The sequence below is a fragment of the Odocoileus virginianus genome, chromosome 22 (genome assembly GCF_023699985.2).
Source record: "Odocoileus virginianus isolate 20LAN1187 ecotype Illinois chromosome 22, Ovbor_1.2, whole genome shotgun sequence".
NCBI lineage: Eukaryota > Metazoa > Chordata > Mammalia > Artiodactyla > Cervidae > Odocoileus > Odocoileus virginianus.
The window spans coordinates 12,811,922-12,833,143 of NC_069695.1; the positions used below are offsets into that span (position 1 = coordinate 12,811,922).

The 21,222-nt window shown below is 44.8% G+C and overlaps 1 long non-coding RNA gene across 2 annotated transcripts; it reads right to left on the bottom strand.

Annotated features, from left to right (window-relative positions):
* Window positions 1-749: 749 nt before the first annotated feature.
* LOC110140223 (uncharacterized) lies at window positions 750-21,086 on the bottom strand. 2 transcript variants are annotated; one of them, XR_002314695.2, is made up of 5 exons: window positions 21,018-21,086; window positions 19,793-19,960; window positions 12,228-12,315; window positions 9,853-9,969; window positions 750-1,415 (listed from the first exon to the last, which is right to left on the bottom strand). It is a non-coding gene; the product is annotated as an uncharacterized lncRNA (long non-coding RNA). The 2 variants fall into 2 exon arrangements; XR_011482708.1 differs by having other exon boundaries at window positions 19,793-21,075.
* Window positions 21,087-21,222: the final 136 nt, after the last annotated feature.

The window sequence follows — 21,222 nt, forward strand, 5'->3', positions numbered from 1 at the left end:
ACCCAACCCATGACAGTTTCTGGCACATAGCATGTGCTCCCTCAATGTTGGGAGTGCAGGGAGAGATGGATGCTTACATGGATGGATGAATGGATAGGTAGGTGGATGAATGGACAGATGGATAGATGGATGGATGAAAGGATAGACAGATGAATGAATGGATAGATGGATAGGTGGATGAATGGATGGATAGATGGATGGGTGGATGGATAGATGGATGGATGAATGGATAGATGGGTAGATGGATGGGCGGATAGGTATTTGAATGAGTTGACAGTGCTTAAGTAGCCTGAGAAATAATAAAAGGAGGCTCCTTCTTCCTGTCTGTACTCCCACTGAGTCTCTAAAACAGAATAGCATATCCCCCTAAAACTCCCAGGACCTGATAGGTGAGCAGGAACATGATGGAAGCTGCATGGGAAACCGGTATGTTCATTGCAGTAGCTTAGACCCTGAGGGTAGGTCCTCCAGAGAGAGTAGAATATTCCAAATCAAAGGAAAGGAAGCTAGTTACTTTATTCCAGCAGGCATCAAACCAATTTTCAGGATTTTTTTTTTTTAAGAGAAGTCGAAAAAAAAGAGAGAATCGAGTCAGATTTTTTTCAGGATTTTTTTAAGGAGTTTTTTGAAGATTGTCAAATCAAGCAAATGGGAAGGAACTGTATAAATTCCATTTCTTTTTCTTTTTTTCTTTCTTCTAGACACTGAATAAGAGAGGATCAGAGTCAGTCACTGTCATACTAACATATGCATCCTTATACCTAATCTATGTGCACAGCTCTGGTTACATTCTTAGAATAAAACTCTAGAAGCAGAATTACAGACTTTTAAAGCATGGACATTTTTCAGCCTCTTTTAAAAAATTGCCAGCTTCCTCTCCAGGAAGGCTGTATCCATGCACAGTCCCTTCTGTAGCAAATGACTAGCTGTTTCACCACGTTCCTACCAACACTGAAGAATTCATTTTTAAACATTCCCAGTTTGATAAGCAAAAATTAGAATCACATTGTCCTAATTTGTATCTCCTCGATAACTAGTAAAGTTGACCTTTTTCATAAGTATGGGCTGTTCAGTGAATTTGCTGTTAATTTTCATTGCTGACTTCCCTATTGGGTCTCTTGTCCTGCGTTATTGATTTTTAGAGGCTGATTTTAATATATTAACATCATTCATCTTTTACCGTTATGTTGCAAATAGTTTTTCTTCTCTTAAGAAATATTATTCACTCCACCCCAAGACTAAAAGCAAACTAATGATCCTTCATTAAAAATTTAGTTCACAGTCCCGTGCTACCTGCTTCTGGGTATGCAGAAATGAGGAAGGCAGGTCACTTGTTCTCAGGAAGCTTGCAGTCTGGTTAATCTCGTGAAGACAGCTAGCCACAAACACATCCATGACGCACTAACAATGCAAGCCTTCAGGAGAAGAGAGGAATTGTGCTGGACCCGGAGGACTAGGTCAGATCTTGAGGGACAGAAAGAGGGGAGGGGGCAGGGTCTCCCAGGCAGAGAGAGGGAGGAGAAAAGGCACAGAATTGGGAAAGCCTAAGGCATGTCTGAGAAGTCTGGAGAGTCAGGTGTGAACAGAGCAGAGATCTCTGCGGGTGACCCATGGGAGGTAAGGTCAGTGATGAGCATCTGAAATGCCTAGGCTTTCCCACAGTGCTATCTCCCTGTCCTGGCTAGGCCAAGCAGGAGCCTTTGTCTCTGTGCCATTCAGACCTGTGTGTGCATGCTATGTACATTCCCCTCTTTTACGATGGCTGTTGTTTGTCAGAATTGATTAGCCTTTCTGTGTGGGAGCCATCTGCTGTCTGTCAGGCTCCTTGTCTCACCAGCGTGTTGATTTCAATAAATTATTATGGCACTTGGAGCCGGCTGAGTGCTTTGATGCTGTGAATCCCACACATCCAAATCAGAAGAGGGCTGAGAGCCATTTAACGCCACTCCTCCACTGCCTTCTGTCTTGGCCAACAGCGTCCAAAGGGAACCATGCCGTGTTTTCTTGGGCTGCCCAGTACATTCTGCACCATCTCCCTTCTTCTGTGCACACGACTGAGCAGACAATCCTGGCTTGACCAGCACAGAACCCCGCTCCCCTGGACACAGGGACTGGTCCCAGAGCAGCCCTGTGGTGGGAGAAGTTGTCTCCACTGGGGTGGGCAAACTGGAGTGGGTCATCTTTGCTGGCATGTGGAAACAGCTGGAGCAAGACAGGAAAAGATGAGACACAGGCTATACCCTAGAGGTATCGAGCCCTTGGTTCACACCTACATCTCTTCTTTCAACTCCAGGAGCTGTGTCAGTTTCTACCCACCTATAGGTGTTCTACATTTTTTTTTTACTTAAGCTAGTTGAAATTGAGTATTGTGGTCACCCACAATGCAGGGATTCCTGAATATACAGAGTTACTATGTTGCCCAAATCAGGTATATGGGAGTCATCCTTTAATCTTCTTTTCCTTTTACCTCCAAATCTAATCAATTACTAAATCCTCTTGATTCTATCTCTAAAATGTCTTATCAGTTATTTCACTGTCCTCCCTAATTTTCTCTCACCTGGATCATAAATACTCCTAGCTGCTCTCCCTGGGATCATGTCCCCTCCAAATCCATTTTCCAGAGCACGACTAAGTTGGTCTTTCTAGAACCCAACTTTGCTTCCAAAACTTCGGAAAATATTCATTGCCCATGAGACAAATCCAAACCTCTAAGCACGGAATACAAGCCTGTCTGTGTCTGGTCCACCCTCCTTCTCCAATCCCAACTCTTAACATAGCCCACCTCCCAGCTCTCCCATGTCTCCGAGTCTTTGTACGTGTTCTTCCTGCTGGCTCCAAGACCTTCCCAGTCTTGTTCATCTGGCTTCTGCTCTGGCCTTCCATTTGCACTTCATTTACAAAATACTCACAGCCCTACCCCAGACACCCTGAGCATAGCCTTCCTCTGGGAACACGTGGCACCTGGTGTTGGGGTTAATGACCAGGAGATGACATAGCAGCATGGTTAAAAGCATGAGCTCCAAGTCAGCAGACCTCAGTGTGAGATCTGGTTCTCACCTTCACCAGCTGGGAGGACTTGAACAAGGCACCTAATCCTAAGGCTCATTTTTCTCAATGCAGTGAAGATTAAATGAGAAAACTAGGTAAAGTTCTTAGGTAGAACATAGCAGATATTCAATAAATGACAATTGTCATTTTTGTATTATCAATGATGTAATATCAAGCTCATATTATCAGCATGTGAATCTATTTCACAACCTTCACCTATCGCCTCACACCAACCCTCATGATGAACTCCTTGGGAGCAGGACTGGGGTTACATTTACTCTGTTCGGTATCCATGACTTCTAGTACTGTGTCTACACAGCACAGACCTACAATAAGTATTAGCCAGTTCTGGAGCATTCTACCTCAGAACTTCTTGCTTAATGAGATAATAACTTTGTCTCACTATCTAAATCAGCTATCTATTATTTGGAGCCAAAATCATCCTATCAGAAGTTACCCAACTTTACAGCATTCTCCCAAAGTGTCCCTGTTCATTCTCTTCTTGGAGGTCACATAATACTCACTTTTCAGTGCCCTTTTTACATGTACTGCTTTCTCTTCTAAAAGTTGATAATTCATCTTTCCCTCCTTTTATAACTGCATTTTATTCTCCAGTATCCTGGAACCTATCATAGTGTCTAGACTGGAATATAATAAACAATTAATAAATGATGAACAGATAGATAGATTTATGGGTGATGCACAGCTTCTACCACTGACAGGCTTACAAACTTGCAAGAAAACCAGAATAATATGAACAAAGTATAGAATGACAAAGAATCACATTGTGTGATACACAGGATTCCTAACAATTACAGAAATGCATATATTATTCAGTTCAGTTCAGTCACTCAGTCATGTCCGACTCTTTGCAACCCCATGAATCTCAGCACACCAGGCCTCCCTGTCCATCACCAGCTCCCAGAGTTTACTCAAACTCATGTCCATCGAGTCAGTGATGCCATCCAGCCATCTCATCCTCTGTCGTCCCCTTCTCCTTCTGCCCCCAATCCCTCCCAGCATCAGGGTCTTTTCCAATGAGTCAACTCTTCACATGAGGTGGCCAAAGTATTAGAGTTTCAGCTTCAGCATCAGTCTTTCCAATGAACACCAGGGCTGATCTCCTTTAGGATGGACTGGTTGGATCTCCTTGCAGTCCAAGGGACTCTCAAGAGTCTTCTCCAACACCACAGTTCAAAAGCATCAATTCTACAGCACTCAGCTTTCTTCACAGTCCAACTCTCACATCCATACATGACAACTGGAAAAACCATAGCCTTGACCAGACGGACCTTTGTTAGCCAAGTAATGTCTCTGCTTTTTAATATGCTATCTAGGTTGGTCATAACTTCCCTTCCAAGGAGTAATCGTCTTTTATGCCTATATTATTACATGATATTAAAAGTAGCCAAAATAAAACAATAATTGAGTGGACTACAATAATTACTCTCAGTAGCATTTTCAGTTAGTTCAATCTGTTTAGAGAGCAATAGGACAATATCTAGCAAAGACTTACACTCTTTGACATAGTAATGCCACTTTAGAGGATATATTCTAAGGAAAAACCCAAATATATATAAATATATATGTGTGTATCTATATCTATATATATATGAAGACATTTACAGAAATAGCACTTAAAATAGAAAGAAACAAAATATAACAACCTAAGCTAAGATGGGACAGCAAAGGTAAGCAGACTATGGCATTTTAACTAAGAGTAAAAACTGAAAATGTCCACATATATTTAAATGCATATATAAAGTGGTGATAAATGAAAAATATAAAATAGCAACAACATGCTGATTTAAATTACATAAAATTTTACCTTAAAATATGTCTCTATTGCCCACATTTTCATGGAATTCAACCCCTAGGCTCTTATATTCATGTATCTTACCTAGGTATTTTATAATACATACATCTCCTGCTTTTCACAACCTATCAGCATGATATTGTCAATATACTGAATCAACCTGATGTCTTGTAAGATGAAGAGATGATTAAATATCTCTGTAGACTAAGTTGTGACATAGAGATGGAGTGCTGGAGCAATAAAGTATACTACAATCCTTGCCAGGTGAAAGCAAACCGTGTATTGGAACTGAATTTTTAAAAAGCACCAACCTATAAGTAGCTGCAGAGCAAGTGTCAAGGCCTGGGTTATTTTCTCTAGTAAGGCATCCATATCTGGAAGTGCTATAGTTGGAAGCCACTTCATCACTTTTATAATGATCTACAGCCATTCACCAAGATATAGCCACTTTCTGCATCAGACAGATAAGTGATTTAAATGAGGTTGTCATAGGCATAACACAACTGTACACTTTGAGTCTCTGATAGATTTGACAATTTCCCCCAGGGTTAGAGTATTGCTTTTGATTTACTACTTTAAGTCTTCTATTTAAAACTTTTAAGAAAACCATTAAGTGAACAATATATTAATTCTGCCTCATACTAGATATATCTATTTCAACTATACAGTCAGGAACTGAGAAAATAATAAAAAATGGCTTGAGGGTACACTGGATGTCAACAATGATGCCAAAAGACTCATTAATCACCTAAGTCCTATAAAATCCCCTATTGATCTTTGGATCACAGTGGTAAACTATATCCTCAGGAATTAGCTCAGAGCCAATAAAAGATCTAAAAAGGTACTGATGTCTCCCTTCCCACCAAGTCACTGTTACCTTGGTAAAAGGCTCTAGATCTCTTTGAAGACAGCCAAGAACAAGATCTGCAGTATATACTTGTGATGTAATTACTAGGTCCTTCCTCAAATTTGCCTGGGTTCTGAGTCTTTGGCCCAAGTTTAGAAACTGAGTGAGGAACAATAATCCCCATACTTGGTGACTCAAAAGAGAGTCCTGTTCTCTAAATCTGGTGTTTTCTACTTGTTTGTTTTGATTATATGAACCAAGAAGCTTTTAAAAAACTGTCCATGAATTTCAGTGCAAAAGACTTTATAATCAATTAGTCAAAGTTAGTTATGGGTTGAGGATATTCTGATTACCATACTAGCCTGCTGCCTGTATGAAACCATGCAGTATTAGACACTGTTAGCTGCTTACCCAGTTGTCACTCTCTACTTTTTCCTAGTTAGCAGAAACAACATTTATTGCAGTGCAATAATGTGCCCAACGAAAAGTTCTCATGTTCTGAAATCCTCTTGCCATTAGTTTGCAGGTATGTGACTTAGATTCTGACAAGTCAGACAGATCTGACTGAAAAGTGGGCTGAGAAGTGAGCAAAATGAAGAGGAGGCTATGTGTAGTGGACCCGACATCTGCCAACAGATCTGTCTGAAAATTGGACTGAGAAGTGAGCAAAATGAAGAGGAGGCTATGTGTAGTGGACCCGACATCTGCCAAACACACGGTGGAAACAGCCAGCTCTGCGCTGGTGAGAGTGCAGAGCACCTGGTTTCCAGTCCTGAGAATCCCCAGTGCCAAGGGGCAGTGGCGCCTCGCTAAAGCCTCCCCACAGCCCCAGGCTCTGCATCCTGCATGGGTACCTAATATCCTTCTATAAAATCCCTTTTCTGTTTAAGCCAGCCGACATGGATTATGTTGCAATTAAGAACATTAAATAATACATGTACCAACTGGCCCCTGGAGGTTTTTAAAGTGTCACTCCTTGGTCTCTTCCCCTGGGGATATTAGTATCCCCAGTGAAATCAAGGATCTTGTTTCAGCTACAGCACTCACCCATCATAAAGATAAGAGCCACAGAAGCTCTCTTCGAGGCTGCTGGCTCTTCCCTTTGTGGTATTTCCCAGCGCCTTGGTAAAGGAAGCATCTTCTAGTCCTTGCTGGGGGATACAGTTAATGGATGGGTGAGCAGGTTACATGTGATAAATCTATTATCAATCTTCTTATCTACCTAGTTTTTTGATTCTTTACATTGCATGAAATTTTTCTGGTATCTTATTTTCACATAGGCTGTTATTGAGCACAGATTTCAGTAAGCCATCTAAGAAAAGAATTAGAAATCCCAGATACATGAGGTAGCATGTTGAATCAAACATCTTTGATAAGTGTACCTATATCTTTATCATGTTCCCCCAGAATGGAAAGTCAGTTTAGATGCTGGGTCACCAAAATAAATGAAAATTATTCCCTAGAGTCACTAACATAGATTCTCAAAGTGTTCTCCAAGAAGCTCTGTGGGGTTATCTGAGCCCTTCTAGGAGTCAAGAACACAAAGCGCTGGGAACCATATTCCACTGCAGCCAGAAAAACTCTAAATTCAACTTATGGGCTTCTGGGTAAGCTTTCATTTGAGGAAGGGGTCAAAAGCTTTATTACAAAAAGTTTGGCAAATCACTGAAATATCAATAGATCATCTTTGAAGTCCACCTAGAAGGCTCTATGTTTTTCTAATTACCGTGGGCTTGTTTGCTGACCCTCACTGGAACCCTAAGGGGAACCTCCAGTAACAGCTGCCTATTTTAAGGTTATTTTCCCCCAGATACACAGGGGCCTGTCAGGAAGCCACACCCTTGCCTTCCTAGAGTGTGCCATGACTTATGTCTCTTGACAAGAGACATAAGCTAGAAAATCCCAATGGCAAGTAAACAGGGTGGGATAGCTCCTCCCAGGCCATGCAGCACACTCCATGGCCTCTGGGTATGAGCATAAGGCTGCCAAGAGAGAAGGAGAAGAGGAAGGAGGAGGAGGGGAGGCAGAAGACGAATCTTTCATCTGTGGAGGGTCAGTTGTGCCAAAGAACATCCACCATGTGCCCTGTCCTGTGCTAGATTCAATGGGAACTTTGACAGAGGAGAAGATAGCGTCTCTCCTTGCTTTCAGTTCCTTAGTCCACATTTACCGAATACCTCTGGTGCACTGGCACTATCCTCATGAAAACAAATCCACTCCTCAAAGCACTCACTGCGCCTGGTACCAGAGCCTCATAGAAACAAAACCCTTCCACACGAAACAATACCAAAAGAACACAACAACGTGGGTGTTAACAGGTTATAAATGGCCCTCACATCTGAAGGAAAAGGAGACAAATGACTGAAATGGTCAAAAGTTTTATACAAAAAAAAAAAAAGAGAAAAGAAAGATTGGAGTTTAGACTGCAAAAGGTAAAAAAGAACAGAGTTTTCCAAGCAAGAGTGAAATGAACCATACACTGACCACATATAAGGGTCCCTCCTCTGTGTTTGTTTATATTGGCTTCCTCAGCTTGGCTGGTACAACTGCATTGGCTAAAGTGCAGGTGAAATCAAGGACTCTTCCAGCCCCAAAGCTCTGTGATCTAGAAACCCTCAGGGAACTGCCCCTACACCTGGAAGCCAGTTCGTTTCCCATATGAAGACAGGAGCCCTCTGATCCCTGGCTCATGACTGTGTCTCCGAGACTGTAACTATGAAAGTGTGCAGCCCTCAGACCAGAGGACTTAGGACAGTATAGATGTCCTAACACAAACCCAGTCCAGCTCTGAGCCCTAGTAATGGTGGATCAGCAGCATCTTTTCCAACCACAGGCTACATTAGCTCCTGGCACACAGTAGGCACTATTTCTGAATGATAAGTTTGCAGAGGACAAGGACCACTTAGATGCTGTAACTACAAAGTGAATTTCGGACCAGGCTGAAAGCATCACATTCTGTTAAACATTTGTGAAGGAAGCAGTGGTATTTGAGAGCAGAGCTCTAGATTCAGATTGTTTGGGGGTCAAACTCAATGCCAACAGTTCTCTTACAACTTTGAGCTTTGTCTCACCAACTGTAAGATAAGGATGGATAGTTATTGTGACTGAGAATTAAATGAAAAAGTATTTAGCACAGTGTCCAACAAATACTAATGACAATATTGAAAGATTGATTGATGGTACTTGCAAATCACACATATTCAGGAGAAACATCAGCTTTGTCTGCTTTTGCCTCAAATGTTGTTGGTTGCAGTGTTTTAGTCGCTAAGTCGTGTCCAACTCTCTTGCAACCCCATGGACTGTAGCCCGCCAGGCTCCTCTCTCCATGGGATTTCCCAGACAAGGATACCAGAGTAGGTTGCCTTTTCCTTCTCCAGGGGATCTTCCTGACCCAGGGACTGAACCCGTATCTCCTACATTGGCAGGAGGATTCTTTATCACTGAGCCACCAGGGAAGAACTTTGCCTCTAATAGCTAATGAAAATGATCTCAAGGGACCACCATGCAAACAATCAGACTGGCCCAGAGACCTGAAGAAACACTTCCTCTAAAGAGCATCATGTCTTTGCAACAGGCTTTCTTTTACCTCTTGACTCCTCCCTCCTGTGCCTCTAGGCCTCTCTTCTGTGACAACTTCCTCCAAGGTCCAGATCACCCAAAAATATTTAATAAAAATTGTCAAAGTTGAAAGACACCATAGAAGTTGTCCAAGCCATACCTCTTCATGTTAGATTTATAACATCATTGACAGATAAAGGCTTAACATTTGTTTTTTTCCCTCCAGGTGGGGACTGAGTTTTAAGGTCTCCATGGAATGAATCTCTGCTGGAGGAATCTCAGACCCTGATGGAGAGGATGATCACCCCCACTCACAGTGAGCACACAATCTGTGCCTCGTCCTGGGCACGTCACAGGCATTATCCTATTTAATCCTCCCATTAACTCAAAGAGTCAGGTACTCTGATCATGCCCACCATCCCTCCCATTCTTCCCAAGGAAACTGAGGCTCAGAGAGGATAAGTACTTTGAGTGAGGTCATACAGTTAGTAACTAAGGAGATATAATCCGAACCCAGGTTGGCTGACTCTATTTTTAGGACTTGTTGCATTTAGATTTAATAAAGCTGTGACTGATGGCTTACAGAGTTTTGTGTGGTTAAGCCAGGCAGGAAGTGTTCACGAGGGCTGGCAAACGGTGTCAAAAATTCTGGGCCAGGCAGAAAATCCTTTTTGAGAAGATGGCACCTTTGTGCATGTACCTGGATAAGAGAGAAAGAGACAGGGCAGGGTGGTAGGGAGAGCCTGGACCTCCCCAGCTCTGTGTCAAGTGCAGAGAATAATATCTACCTCTCAGGTGGCTGTGTGGTTTCTCAATAGATAGCAGTTACCATGATTAAAATTCCCCAAACTGAGATAAGGGGACTGTTCTGTTGTGAGCTTCTGAGAATATGTATACAGTGCTAATTCATGGCCTCCCAAGTGCTGGTGAGACGGCTCGGGTATGAAACCCTAGAACCCCCCTGGGCAGGGGCAGCTCTCCACCTGGACTGCAGGGAGGACCTGAAAGTCCAGAACATTCTGTGACCAGTCTTACCTTGATCTGCAGCAGCACAGACCATCTGTCTGCCCCTTGTGCTGTGTTCTTGTCCCTCTGTCTGGGGCCTGAACCTCTCCACGGAGGGGAGGCTATTTTCCCCTCCCCCCGCAACGTCATGAGTGACAAAGGGGTCCTCAGATCCCTCCACACAGATGAGCACATGCGTCACTTTCTCACAGGCCCCTTCCAGCCAGTGGTTGCTGTACAGGTCACAGGTTTCCCAATCCTAAAAAGAGGTGGCCAGGGGTCTAGCAGGGTGGAGGTGGGCAAATCTAGGATCATTTCCTTTTTCCCCTTTATCTGGAGGCAGAAAAGTTGGGACAAAGCAGAACCACTGCAAATACATGAAAAAACAGAAGCAAATAGAAGTAAAAACAGAAGGAATAATACTCTTCCTACATCTACAGAAGATGGCATATTCTATAGCATCCTTCTTCCTGAGTGTGCCCACATCTATTCTTCCATTGATGGATAGACTTGCCAAGAATATTATTCCCATTTGACAGGTGGGAAAAGTGGGATAGGAAGTCAGACCACTAGCTGAGCTGAAGCCAGAACCCAGACCTCGGGGTCCTTACCCAACACCCTCCCTAGTCCCACTGACTCCACCTCCAGCCACCTACAAGAGAGGAGTCCACACCCCATTCCCAACACAAGGATGCTCCAGGTATGATCCTGGAAAAGAAATCAGTTAGCTTGGTTTCTGAAGACCGACTCTTCTTCCACCGAGCAGCCCTTCCCTTTTATCCAGGGGACACTATCCATTCCTAAGAAAAACCTGGAGCCAATTGTCTTCCCAGAGGAACCAGCCTAAAAGAGCCACAAACACAGCTCTGAGAAATCAGGGCCCAGACAGCCAAGAGGTCCCAGGACTCTGTGTCCAAGAAGGTTCTGTGCAACCTGGATTTGAATGCGATATGTAAACGCAGACTTCACTGGGTCTGTGATAAACTCAGGGACCGTGTCAATTTTCTAAAATCACTGGGGAGTGAGGAAATGGGTTAATAATCCCTAGGGAGTCCCACCAATAAAAGTTGTGAGTCTTTAACTAAATCCTCTTCTGTGAGGATCTAATGCAACATCATTACCCTGGCCTGTGCCAAACATTTCCCCTGCAAATGGGCCCATCCTGCTTCATCTGCCTTCAATCTGCCGTGGACTCAGGCTCTGCCTTCTTAAGTGGGCTCAACCGTATTACAGGCTTCTGTGGTGCTGTGGGGCTGCAGCGAAGCTCCATTTTATGTTCTTAAATATTCATAAGGAGCTTTGCAACATTAATATCTTAGATGGCTTACAAGAACACTTAAATACTGGCTCTTCACTCCCCTCCCTTCTCCCCAAAAGTCCCAGCCTGTTCTAATTTGTGTAATGCATTGGGCCATTTTAATAATTGTCCAGGGATTTATTTGGTGGTTCTGCTGCCCTGTCGCACAGGGTGTAATTATGACCCCGGCTTCTCTTATGTGCTAATCCTGCTTGTTTCACTCGCAGAGAAGCCAAGATTGAAGAGGGCAAATGCAGTACAGGCTAATGCACAGGAATTAAGTTACGGGCCTCAGCCATTTCCCTCCACCTTCCCACCCGTCATCCTCCAGCATCGCCACTGCTGAATGCAGAATCACCGTTGCGGTGTCTGCAGGATGCTTTTAATTAAAGAGTGTGTGTCAGCAAAAGGACCAGACTGAAGAATGGGAGACTAAGGCCATAATGAGTACCCAAATAATAAACTTTTGGCACACCACTCAGTAACAAGAGCCTCAGAGTCGTGTCTTGTCCTAAGGAGGCATGAAGCTGTTGTCACGGTTTTGCATAAAAGCTAAATGGAATAGAAGCTGCCAGTTTTAACTCAGGAAAGGGGAGACACTGGCTATCTAGAACTCACTGGAATTTTCTGATATGATTCAAACACTAGAAACTTACATAAGTTGCTGTGTTCATCGCTCCGTTGTGTCCAACTCTTTGTGACCCCATGGGACATAGCTTGCCAGTTTCCTCTATCCATGGCATTCTCCAAAAATAACTGGAGTGGGTATTCTCTTCTCCAGGGGATCTTCCCAACAGAGGGATCGAACTCGGGTCTTCTGCATTGCAGACAGATTCTTTACTGTCTGAGCCACTAGGAAAATAAACCCTTTAGGGATGAATATGCATACACATGCAAATTAATAAAAAGCAGATTAAGAGTGTTTATGCTCTAGGAATAAGCCCATTGTCACCTACTACCACCTTTTCTAGGTAACAATTCAAGTTCAAATGCCTGAAGCTAACAAAGTTGTGTGCTGGCCTGGAACCACAGACCAAGCCTAAGCCTCATCTTCTTATCCCTCTCTGCTCCCACCCACACCCTCAGAAGGTCCCCACGTGGCCTTTCCCTGGTGGGCAGTCCAGCAGCAGAGGCCGTAAGTCAACCCCATCCGATGTCCTGGGAAGATGAAGGCTTCCAGATTCCAGGGGTGCTTCCTGCAAAAAGCATCAGTTGGAGAAGGCTTCCTGGCAGAGGTGAAATTTGAAATGGACCAGGCTTGGCTAGTGAGGAGTATTCCCAAAACAAGAGTAGATGTGGACAATGGTAGCAAATAAAAAGCAATCCACGCTCTAGACAATTAATTGGCTTGCCTGTTGCGGAAGATACTTACCAGGAAGTTGTAAGAGATAAGGCTGGCATCTTCTCTTCCCAAACATCTGCCTGTGGTATCAGGTTCCAGCATAGATTCAGACACTAAACCTCACATGCACTGTTTCTTCTGTTTCCATAGCTATGTAAGGTTAAACCTTTACGATCAATGCCTATATATATATATATGCATGAACTTCCCAGGTGGCGCTAGTGGTAAAGAACCCGGCTACCAATGCAGATGTGGGTTCAGTCCATGGGTTGGGTGTAGGGAGAACAAACGGAATGTAGAAAGAGTAAACATAACGCCACATTCTTGCCTGGAGAATCCCATGGACAGAGGAGCCTGGTGGGCTACAGTCCATAGGGTCACAAAGAGTCAGACATGGCTGAAGTGAGTTAGCACATATGTACATATACTTACAGATACACATATACTTATCCTGGTTATCTTACTTCTCTGATAATCTGATTAAAAGCTTAACTGATTCAGTGGGCTCTCTATGTTAAGGACTGATAAAACCAATGAGTAAGTACAGACCCTGTACAAAATTCTTACAGGAAAAATCAGACATCACTCATAATATAAGAAATTATAAAGTTTCTATGGATTTGCCTACTCTGGACTATATAATATGTGACCTGTTGTATCTGTTTTTTTTTCCCACTTAGCATGATTACTAAGTTTATCCACATTGCTGGTTGTATGAGTACTTCAACTTTTATGGCTGAATGATATTCAGTCATATGGATATTTCATATTTTGTTTATTCATTTATCCACTGATGGACGTTTGGGCTGTTTTCAATTTGGGGAACTACATAGTTTCAAACAGGATAGTGATAATTACAAAATATTGTGAACATATTAAATGTCACTGAAATACACACTTTGTTCATTGTTAAGCTTGTATTACATAAATTTCACTTCAATAAAAAAATTTAATGTTAAAAAAAAAAGAGAGATGAGGCTGGAAAGGAAGACTGAGGCCAGAACTTCATACTTAGGTGATGAGGTAGCCAGCTTTAGACATCCAAACTCTGAAGATACCTGGTACGTTTTTCCCAAAGAAATGAAATAGTCAAGAAACCGATTAGTCTCTCTGCTTTTGTTTCCGCCGCCTGTCCTCTGTCTTCTTTCTAGGAGACATAACTGGAACAGCATGGGACAGTCACTCCACTCCACTTAAACTGCTGCTCTCCCCACATCCATGAATAAGCAGCTCTCTCCACCTGAGAGATTATCATGCAGCCCTTTTGCTCACTCACATTGTCACCTGAGGCTCCTAAGAGCACAACAAGACACCTCTATGTAGAGGACAGGGCAGGTATCTCTTCTCCCCACTACAGAGGACGACCCTGTCGCAAGTGTATCAGTCCCTCACTGGGCTTGCTGACATAACGAAATCTTCCAGATCTCTGGCTCTTCACCATCATGACTCGGAATGGGATAAGGTCAGATCCTACTCAATGAGGCCAGTGAAAGCCACGTGGTGTTGAGAAGCCAGAGTCCTAACTCCGCCATTACCTCCATGATTACAGACAAACAGCTCCCCATGTGGACCTCAGTTTCCCCAACAACAGACTGAAGGGGAGGGTCCTGACCATCTCCAAGGTACCGTTGGCTCTAAAACCTCAGGCATCTCTTTCTGCAGCAGAAGCACTTCGCTGGAACGTGGTGTCACCTGGTAGACAAATTCCCCACACGGATTACAAAGATGGCTTTATAACCAAGGCCCCATTAACATGCAATTAATAACAGCATTCATCTCCATCTAATTCACAGAAGATTCTAAAATAGAAAAGAAGACCAACTGCTCCCACAACTGGCTCCCGCAGGCTCCTTGCAACCCCAGCGCCAGGATCACGGACTTTCCTTGTCAGAACATGATTTACAGCACTCGGAACAGTCACATAAATTTCCATAAACATCCACAAATGCCCCAAACATCGAAATCCATGAGCAGGAGAGAGGGAAAGGGAGGGAGGGAGGAGACACTGGGGACTGTGGGGGACGGGGCAGCTCTGTGCCTGGGCTCCCCCAACTTAGGGCATTAAAGCTAAACGTTACTAATCGTGAGCGCTTTGTCCTCTGCCGAGCACCTGAGCGCTAATTACATGCCTGGTTAACTCAGTAATGCACGCACTGCTGTGCGCCCAGCTCTCTCCCTCCCTCCACTTCACGAGATTAATGAGGGGAAGAAGGAGGTTGTTACAAACCTGTTTGTGGGGCTCTTGACACCTCCTGGGATGACGACCAAAAATGATCCGAACCACTTAGCACACGCCATTTTTCCCACCACCACGTGGGGTGCCCAGTCGTCACTTAGCACAAGGGCCCCCTCCCCCAGCAGCTGAGCCCTGGGGCAGAGTCAACGGGTTGGTAAATGTAGGAGGGGGATGGAGCAAAGGTGCCCCCTCAGTGGAACTTTTACATAAATCCCTCCACGGTGTGCTGACGTCACATCTTCATTAGCAACTGTTCCCAAATGGCTCTCGTGGGCTGTTGGTTGTCAGCATCTCAGGCTCATTGACTGCTCTCTTGTCTCCCCACATCTCCTTCCAGATGGGTCTGTCTTGTAGGGATTGAACTAGGCCTGCCTTCCAGGGTCACAGTTGCCCCTGAGGACAAGAGCCTGAAATTCCAAGGCCTCCTGAGCCCTAAACAAGGCAGAGACTCAACAAGACAGGGATGGAGGGCGCAAAAAGTTTTGCCAAGTGGAACAAAGGGGAATCTGGGAGTCTTCTAGACATCCAGACAACTGAACCCTGTCACCTTTGAACCCATCATCCATAGGAAAGGAGAGATGGCCTTCCTTCCTGCTGCCCTGAAAGCCACGGGCTGCCCTTCTGCCCTATTTTCTTGCCCAGGTGTTTGTAGCTTCATTCCATCCTTTTGAAAAGCTTTTAGAGGGATGAGGCGCTGATTGTGTCATTGAGCCCAGGCCTGGGCTTCTACAGACATCCCTGTCTCCTGCCTCACTCACCTTCAGAAACAACCCTCAATTCTGGCCTCCTTAGGTGTGATCTGCTCACCCAGGCCTGCTGGAAACCCCTGGAATGGAATGAACCCCAGCAGCAAGTGTTCTCTGCCTCTGTTCAACTCAACAAGCATGTATTGAGAGCCTCCCGTGTGCTTTCAAGGGGCTTCCAGTCAAGCAGGGAGTGAAAGAATCATGACATCCACTGATCATGTGCATCCATGCCTTATACATGAAGCAGGGGGAATGCAGAGAACCCATCGTTAACTGTGGAAGGGAGGGATGCGCAGGAGCACAACTCTAGCAGAAAGATCTCGGGGAAGACCAGGAGTTTGCTGGACAGACATGGCAGAAATGGGGCAGCAGAAATAACAGGAAAGAGCACGTATAAACGCACGGAGATTTGAAAGTGGCCAAGACAACTTAAGGTGACTCTCTTTTCCCACATCTCCCCTCCTTCCCTCTCCTTTCTCTCCCCCACCTCCCTTCTTCTCCCTCCCCACTTCCTTCATCAGTTTTCAGAAGAGTGTTGCCAGGGGCTCACGGTCAATGCAAACCCTCAGGGAACCCTCAAGGTTGAACAACAGCCCCTGTTCACACCGTGGCAGAGAAGACAGGCAGCCTGGGCTCCTCCACCACCTCCTCCGGCACTTCTGCCCCCTCCCTGGGACCATGTGTCACCTGATTAACCACAGGTAAACCAGTGACCTGTGGGGCAGATTCACATCTTACAGAGAGTGTGACAGTTAATAAAATGAATGTGTCTCTCACGGAGGAGTTTCAGGCATCAAGAATAGACCCTCCTGAGCTGTTTTAGAGCAGGGGTCCCCAACCCCCAGGATCTAATGCCTGATGATCTGAGATGGAACTGATGTAATAACAGTAAAAGGAAAATGCACAGTAAATGTAATGCGCTTGAATCATCCTGAAACCATCTCTGATTCCGATTGGTAGAAATATGGTCTTCCACAAAACCAGTCCTTGGTGCCAAAAAGGCTAGGGACTGCTGCAGGATGGAGCACCTCCTTGACCGCCCTTCAAAGGATAACAGGGAGGCTGGACCGGCTCAGGTATAGTGAGCTCTAGAGCATCTCATTACATCACAAGATCTCAAGGCCTTTGAAAAAACAAACTCCTCCCAAGATGAAAGATGGACGCTCTGGGATCTAGTGTCTCTTGTCAGTGATCAGAAGGCAGGTCTGGGTTCCTTATCAAAGCCAGGAGCCAGGGTGTTCTGCCTGGCCTCCCAAATCGGAAGGGTAGTGGAGGCTGTGCCGAGCCGCCCTTAGCCACTCACCTTGCCTTTGCTTCACATTGTCTCTGGGCCGGCAGTCCCATTCCAGCACCTCTACCCTCCGTTCCCCCAAACCTTGGTCCCTCTCAGTTTTAAGTAGGGACCTAGGGGTACCCCTGGAAAATGCCCTCCTCCTCCATCTGTAGAAACACCAGGGGATTTGGGGGATGCCCCTGGAGCAGACCAGCAAGGAGATCACATGTTCTCAATTTGCTTGTTCCCGGGGCTGCCCAGCCCCTGCCACGCCAGGTGATGGACAGGGCTGGCCCCACCCACCTCCGCTTCCGAGAAAAGCGGAAGCTCTCCGCGCCAAGTTCACAGGGTTCCACCACAGCCGCCCATTGACAACTGCAGAGTTTCGCCAACCACACCGTCTTTAAAACAAACAAAAAAAAAACAGACAAGTCATCGCAGAGAACGCCTGATTACATCACGGGTTGTCACCCAGCCAAGCTTTTACACGGGCCCACGAGAGAACTCGGCCCACTGGCCGGCCCCACGGCCACCCGGCCATAGATCACGTCTGCAATCCCATGGAGTTCATTATCTCCCTAATGCTGCTGCTTCTGTGGATCATTAGAAAGAAACTTGACCTGACCTGTGAACTCTGAAATTGATTGTTGCCTTGAAATGGTCAACAGCCCATTTTCTAATCGATGCACGGAATAATTTTATACATATTTAAATTATATATTAACTTTAATGCTTGTTAAATTTATCTACCACTTTCCTCCTGTGCTTCTTTTTTCATGTGCTCCAACTCAGGAGGGTATATTTACTATTGGGTGGAAGGAAAAGAGGGGGGGGGAAGGGGGATCTAGGCCAAGACCAAGTGAAGAAGGAAACGGAAGTCCCAGGGCTGAGCTGGAGGGTGTGGAAGACTAGCTCTAAAGGTAAGTATGTGCATATCTGGGAATATATGTGTGTGTGAGTGTAGGCATGAGAGAGTGATGTGTTATGTGTACAAAAGATATGTGTATCTGGAAATAAATGTATGTATATACGTGCATGTGGTGGCATTGAAGAATATGTGTGTGTAGATATGAGAGTCATGTGTGTGTCTATGTATGTGTGTAAGAGTACGTGTGTATCTGGAAAATATATGTGGACGTGTATGTATTTTCTCTCTCATGCACTCTTCCTTAACTTATCAAATGGTCCAAATGCGCAGCCTGAGCCCCAGTGCTGAAACTAAAATATCTCCCATTGATGTGCGTTAAGGAGCTATGGGTGCAGGGGTTTTGCCTGAAAAGGGCAGACTCACACCATTACAGTTATCCTGAATGTGGCTTGAAATTTCTAGTACTGAAAAGGGTCCCCAAAGTGCTAAACTGTCTGGAAAGAAGGCCAAAGCTACTAATGGTCTGCAAAGCAGATGTTCTTAATCTGGTGTTCATCAGCCCGAGACCTCTGTGGATCAATGAGTCCCTTGAAACTGAAGAAAGTGCACGTGTACATGTGTGCCCAGGGAGAGCCTTTGTCACAGTCACTGGGTTTCAGAAGGTTTGTGACTGCAGATCAGATGATGCTGATTATGTTTGCAGAGGTAAGGTCTGCCTCTGGGCTCCCCCCCCCCCCCCGCACCCCCCTCGCCCCCACCCACCACCTAGCACTTTCAGATGTAGCCCTGACACTCCTGCCCTTCCTTCCATATGAGCCAAAATCCACCGTGGGTCTCTAACCCTGAGCCAAGAACACGTGATGGAGAGCCACTCATAGCCAGAGCAGAGCAACAAGCCACTCTCTCCCAGTTCAGAGTCCCAATCAGCATGCCTGCGCCATCCTTCCCGACCCCAGAGTTTGGACACACCCAAGAATTAAACTCAGCTTGCCCCTGGGGATAGGGTATAAACAGGTACAAGCAAACCTTCTAGAAACAATCCACAAAATATTCATGCCTGTTGTCTCAGTTATTTTACTTCTAAGAATCTATCCTAAAGAAATAGTCAAACTGCAAACAAAGGTTTGTGCATGGAGATGTTCCTTGGAGTATTAATACTCAAGCAAACAACTGGAAACAGCCTACTGTCCAGCATGACAGGAAGAGCTAAAAAATGCAATGAATCCATGTGAAGGACTGCTCTCCTGCCATTAAAAAGCATGTTTACATTTATGAGCGGTGTTAACAAAATTAACTATTAATAATTTAAATTGCCCATTGTTTATGTTCTCGAAAGTAGGTTTAGCAGAAGTTTTAGTGACATGGAAAATACCAACAGTACAATTATACAGTAAAAGTATGATATGGTAAAATTTCAGTTTTTTAATGCATAAACAATAGAAAAAACTACAAAATAGTAATAATGGGTTTTCAGAGGCAGAGTGAATTTTTTGGCCTTTACATATATTTCTGTACTTTCTAAGTTTCTGTTATGTGTTGATTTAGTTTTTTTCAAAAAGGAAAAAAACTAAATTAAAAAGGAAATTCTGCTTTCCAATCCGTCCACCACAAGCCATCTCTAACTTTAGACCCCAAACTCAAGGAATCCCCATTTCTGTTTCCTTCCTCCTTGTGAGCAGTACAACTAAACTATAATGCCACCAAGTTTTGTAGTCCCTGTTAGTGGTCCTTGAAATAAAATTAAAACAGTACTTACCTCCTCTGTGCCTTCACGTTTCCACGTTCTTCCTTAACTCTCAGGATCCTTCTTCAGACAATCTTTTATTTCCCCTTCCTCTGCTTATTAACAATAGCCTAATTCCTCATTTACAAATCAATGTCCAACTTAGATGAGAATATATAACCTGGGTTGTTTCTTCCATGTCTAAACAAGAGGAGGGGGTTGGGCAGGGAAGCAAAAAAAAAAAAAAAAGTGGTGAGAAAGACCAGCTTTCCTCACCTAGGTTGCTACCTACTTTCCCGGGAAGATCAAGGTCATCTAATATGAACTGCCTTGACTTTCTTCCCTCTGCCTCAGAGACTCCCCGCATCATTATCATCCATCCTTTCGTCCTCCCCCCACCCCCCACCGTCTTGAAGGAAGATGTATTCTTTCACTTGGCCAAGGTGCAACCTCTCCACCTGGACTATTGATCCCATCCCTTCCCATCCCTCCCAGCCCATCGCTAGATCAATCATGCCCAAGCTCTCTAGGATCTGCGATCTCCTCTCCCTAGGGGCTCACTCCCCTTCTGCAGAGTCAGACTGCGTGGCTCTGAATCCCTGCTCCCCTACTTAAGAGCTGAGCAGGCTGCTTCTCCTGTCTGTGCCTCAATTTCCATGTCTGAAAGACTGGAATCATAACAGTTACTGGAATAAAATGAGGTACTGCCTTTAAAACACTTCAAGTAGGAGTGTCATATAGCCAGTGTTAACTGCTTCCATTATTTGTGCAGTCTTCAAGCCTGCTCATAGAGAAAGAAATGGCAACCCACTCCAGTATTCTTGCCTGGAGAATCCCATGGACAGAGGAGCCTGGCAGGCTACTGTCCATCGGGTCGCACGAGTTGGACACGACTTAGCGACTAAACCACCACCACCACCAAAGCCTGCTCAACTGGCTCCCATTTGGGGAAATGCCTTCCCTAGCACCCTTCTCCTCTTCTCCTCCATCCCAGTGTCCTGAATCACTCCTTCCTATCAAGGGAAATTTTCTTGCTGCCTGGAATTTCTCAGCTTCTACCATATCTCAGTACCCATCTTCTGGGTACTGCCTCCCTTACCCACAAAACCACTTTCACTGGCATTAGCCATGGCATCCCTGAGCCCCTGAGACTTCCCTCAGCCTTCACCCTCCTCCAGGCCCATTGTGACTCAACCCTCCCACCCTGCTCCAGACTTTGGTCACCTTGGCCTCCACTGGACCACTTTTGGTTCTCCACCTCCATCTCAGGCCACCTCTTTGCAGCTTCATCTACCAACTCCTCATCTACCAACTGCTCTCAATGGAAGCTCATCCTTAAGGTTCTGAAGCAGGGCCCTCTCTTCCCTGAATAATCCTGTCAACCCTCACAGCTTCTTCGCCCATCATCTACACGTTGATCGCTCCCATGTGAGAAGTTTTTTCAAGCAGAGAAGAGGGTGGAA